The following is a 5,261-nucleotide window of genomic DNA, read 5'->3' as shown; positions in this document are numbered from 1 at the left end:
AGATAAATATTGACCTTTAACAATCACTCTCCCATGACAAATGTTCCCTTTTTCCAAGCTGAAGGAGCATTAGTATGGCATGGTTGGCCCTATGTTTCCCTGTGCACTGACAAAACCTGCTGGGCCCAGGAAATTAAAAAAAAAAAATTGTTTAAAGGAAAAACAAAATCCTTCCTGGGATTAGTGCAAGGGCCTTCTGAGCCACTGGACATGAGACTTGCCATCAGCCACACTGCACCACCCTCCTTGGGAGCAGAAAAGCATCTGCCCTGCCCTCAAGGTTTCACCTGGAGAAGATGTCCTAGAAGGACAGTGCTCCAGCCAGCAGAAGATGCCATGTTTTCTAGACAGGGTATTATTAGGGCTGAGTTATGGTACGCTGTCCTTGCGCCAGCATTCTTCTCTAGCTCACAGCACTCTCTCCTCTCCCTGTCTTTGTTTCCCTCCTATATCTCAAGGGAGCAGCCAAGTCCTCCCCATGGCACATGCTCCTGCTCTCCTGGAGCTTGTCCCTGCACCTGTGCCTGCCCACTCCCTTTTTTTTTTCCCAAGCTCATGACTGTAGCCAGGGGTTTGCCAGCTGCCTTCAGATGTGTCAATGCTTCCCTCCCCCTGTGGGACACTTCTCTCCGGATATAGGGTGAGACTGGGTAGTTTTAGCAAAGCAGAACACAAGTGGCAGTCCACCCTTACCCTGGGATTGATTAAAACTTACAGGTTTTACTTGTCTGCTGAGAAATCCTGCTAGGAAATGTCTTGTTCAAAGCCTCCGGTCTGGTCTTTCACTGCCTGTCCCAGCACTCTGCACTATTGCATTTTATCCATTCCTGACCCTGTCACCCCTCCACATCACTTATCTTAAGGAGTCTTCCTTAACTTTCTCTCTCCATGACAATGAACCCAACTCAGTGCAGTCACAAGTGTTCAACACCTTCACACCTATGGTTTCCACCAGGGCCATCATTGCAAACCCATGGCCAGGTACACCTCACGTCCTATCCCTGGGGTCCTCTACAGCCAAACCTCACCATACCCACACAACCCTCTGCCACTCTCTCACCTACCACTTCTCAAACTGACTCCCCTTGCCCCCATTTGTAAGGAACACTTCCTCACACACATTTGTATCTACTGCTCCACAGGAGATCACACAGACCAGATAGCTGTTTTTTCAGAAAAGCAGCGCAGTGTATCAGCCAGAAGTATCAGCTCAGCATGGCATGATCCACTTTCGCTTCATCTGCTTGGCATTTACCCTCAAGTCCTTTATTACTCTGTCCTCCAGACCTGCTACAGTGTCAGGTAGATTAATGGGATTGTATTTGTTTGAATCACTCCACCATTGCTGATCTTAAATTTACCACCATGACCTAAAAATTTTTATTGATGACAGTGACTCCTCCCACCCCAAGACCTGGTCCCTTCAGGAAATAAGGCCAGTGTTCCTGGCCTCTGCTCTCCTACCAATTTCAATCAATCTAGTTCTTTGTCTTTTGTTTTTCCCCTCAGTTTAAGGCTTCCATGTCCTCATCCCCTCTAACTATACTGAGAACTGAAGCAAAGTTCGGTTAATACTGGAGCCATACCTAGATCATCTTTAATCTCCAGTTGGTCCTCACTGCACAGCGGCTTCAAGTCTCTTTTTATTTATATAGCTGAGAAACCTGTTGCTATTTGTTTTAATTTCTTTTGCCAGGCCTAACACAGCTTGATTTTTGGCAATTCTCATTTTATCCCTACCCCTCCTGACCTCCAAGACATTGCTTTTTTGCCAATCAGTCTTTTTTTCCATTCCTTACAGACTCTCTGCTTAATCCCAACTATCCTTTTTAAGGTGGCTTTTCACCAGCTTCAGCCTGGAGCCCTTTCCTGCATGTTTTCCCCCTTTGCTTGGGATCCTTGTTTCTGTGCCTCCGAATCAGAGGGAGGCTCTGCATCCTCACATTCAAGTTCTCATGCTTCTCTGCCCAGATGACTTCACCAACGAGGGGTTTTTTTTCATTTTTCAAAGTTTGCCCTTTCAAAGACAAGTATCTTAGTTCCAGACCTACTTTTGTTTAGGCTTCCATTTAATTTAAAAGGAATCTGTTTTATGAGCACTAAGTCCAAGACAACCAGGCCCTCCTGTAACATCAACACTAGTTACCAAAACAAAACCTAAAATAGCACCTCCATTTGCTGGTGCTGTTACTATTTAATGAAAAAAATCTGGGCTAATCACATCCAGGAATATCTATGTATCTATGTTTTACCTTATTAATACAATGTGTTTGCCAATGTGTATTCCTAGATATAAAGATACATTCCTAAGCTCCCACAGCAATATTATTTTGGTAACATTTATCTTTCTAATAACATTACAGAGATCTACCCACATAACCCCTGCCACCCCTCATTTTGCAGTCTGCAACTCTTTATCTATCCTCCCATGGTTATTTCCCCAAGGTACTTGGACAAAGTGCAGTCTCCTAAGGTATTTTGTGAATACCTTCAAGTGGTCCTATCACCAGGATGTCTCCCAAAACAACCAGCCCATCACAGGAACTCTAGCAGGTCAGACCACAGCTCCACATAGCCTCCTACAGCAGACAAAAGTGGTGCAGATCAAAGACTGTTGGAGGGATTTTAACCCCCGTTAACCCATTAACTTCCCCAGTCTCCCGTTGAGCACTCAAATTTTGAGCATTCACAGCATACTCTGGAAAGGAGTCCCAGGGCTCAGCTATCAACACTATGAAGAGCACATCCCTTTATTTGGGCAGCCTCTGACCTCTCAGCCATGGTCCTCAAGAGACCTCTATAAAACACCTTCAAAGGTGAGCTTGGAAATAAGCACTCCTAACCCTGCTAGATACTAGAAATCCTGGTTTCAATCGGGAAATAGTCTTTATTGCCTACTGTAATTCTGTCCTGCCTCCTCCCAGCTAATCCTGTGTTCAACAGATGGTAAATTCTCTCTCTTCCCCATAGAAGGCAATTTCCTTAATTTCACTTTTTTTTTTGCTAACACCCCTCATATGTAGGTATGAATTACTCTCCAATGACTTATCTGATCAACATACCTCATTAAGCTCACAGTATTTGCTCTTAAACTGAATTGTAGCTTTGAAGATTGACATCTCTGTTTCAGACTTCAGCTAGTGTACCCGAAAGCTTGGCCACCAGCCTAGTAAGAAATGTTACCCTTCCCCACAAAGCTGGCCTTGCCTATCTCTTTAGACTACTACAGCTAGGACAACACTACCAGTCCATGTAGTTTACATGCTAGTGCTTGCAGTGTCAAACTCTAGGGCCCTTGACTTCTGATCAGCCACCAAGACTCTCCTTCTTTCTGAGGATGTTGTTAACAAAAACAAAACACACCACCACACAAACCCTTCACTGAAGATCATTTAAGTCTTTGCTACTTGTGTCCTCATCTTTGGTCTGTTTGAGATGGAGTCAGGCATATTGCCTTAACGTGAGGGGCTGTCAATGGATTTGTCATGGAAGTCGCAGGCTCTGGCATGTTTCTTCATCAAAACCAAGGTTATCCAAAAAAAGAGGAAATGCAAATGAAAGAGGATGAATTAGACCACAACAAAAATGGATTCTGGTACACTAAGAAAGTCCCAGTGCCCATTCTGTTGCTAAATGTGAGGCCAAAGAGCTTTGCTTTCAGTATTGCCTTTGTTCCTACTCCCACTCCAATTTTTGCGCACTGTGTTTCACAGTAAAGTCCTTGAAAGCAGCTAATGTGGTCCTGCCATAATCTGCTCAAGGCAGTTTACACTGGTGCAGTATAGCTGACTTCAGGGAAGCCAATCCTGACACCAGGAAGGTCCCATAAACAGTCTCAGGGCCAAGTTCATGAACTGAGATTCAAGAGAATTGGATTCAAGCCTTCCTACCATGCTTCCACCTCCTTAAGAGACCTTGAGGAAGTAATTTTACTACTCTACCCAGCAGTACACAGCTATAAAAAAAATCATAAAAATCCTGTCCTTGACAAAATGACTGTTAGCATCAAGCCAGCAGATAGAAGGAAGTCCTTGTAACTATGGCAAGGACAGCCATATAGCCACACTGAATAGATATTTAGGTGCAAGTCCTTTGTTCTGACACTGACCATGCTTTTAGTGACACAAATAATTCCACTTTATTTTGGCACACTATTATCTCTGTGCATACAGGTTAGAGAGAAAGGGTGGGGGGCAGGTTGAGAAGTCAGGTTTCTTTCTCTCTTCAGCCCCAAAAAGGCTGGAGCTGTTTAGTGAAATCTGAGAGGAGAAGGATTGTGGTAATTACCTCACCTGCCTCACTCCAAAGATCCCCTCTTCACAAAAAAGTTCATGCACTGCAGCTGCCCAAGCTGAGACAACCCCAGGCATTAACCCTGAGCTGTGCATCTGACTTGCTTTTTATCTCAGGCTATGCAGATTAAGCAAAGCTGACCCCATAGAGAAACCCAGGAGACAGCTGCCTCTGGATGCTTACCTTGACATGGCTCCCACCCCAAACCATCCAGCAGGGTGGGGAAAAACACAGCTGTTTCCCCACAGCACCAAACACAACCCACCTAACCATATCACCTTGATACCTGCTGAAAAACTCTTGTTCTTGCTTGGCACCAGGCACTGTGATTACCAAGTGTGGCAGAGGTTGAACACTCCTCAAACTTGGGACTTTCAGGAAAGATTTGGGTGTGTCTTTCCTCACATAAAACAAGAATCAGCAATTTTGCAGAAGTGATTTGCATTTTCTCAACCTAGTCATTTTTCATATCAAAGAGGCATACGTGCCAAAACACACGTGAGCCTAGGCACGTAAGAGGCAACAGTAGTCTCCAACTGGCCCATGAGAAAAGTTAGGCAGTAATGAGCTATTTACTCATGGGGAGAAAGTTGCTCCCAGTCAGTGAACATCTTCAGAGGGATCAAGGTTTGGTCCTGAAAGAATAGTAAGACCCCATGAGCAAAGGTCAGACTCTGCCTCCTAGAAGTGATAAATCTAATTCTACACCTGAGCCACTTTGACATCACTTAAGATGAATGTGTTGACCTGAGTTCCCTTCAGGACAACAGTCCCAGCATACAATTTGCTGAACAAACCCATTTAGAGATAATCTTGTCTCCCAAAGACTTCTTCAGAGAAAAACAGTCAGGCTTTAAGGGAAGACCTGAGCACTCCTAATCTCATTGCTTCATGACTGGATTAGCTCATTTGATCTTCAGTTTCAGGTCCTGAAGCTGAGCTCCCTCAAATCTACCTGCTCCTGCTGA

This window comes from Phaethon lepturus, unplaced genomic scaffold, assembly GCF_000687285.1.
Source record: "Phaethon lepturus isolate BGI_N335 unplaced genomic scaffold, ASM68728v1 scaffold17727, whole genome shotgun sequence".
Lineage (NCBI taxonomy): Eukaryota > Metazoa > Chordata > Aves > Phaethontiformes > Phaethontidae > Phaethon > Phaethon lepturus.
This window is presented reverse-complemented; position numbering follows the sequence as displayed.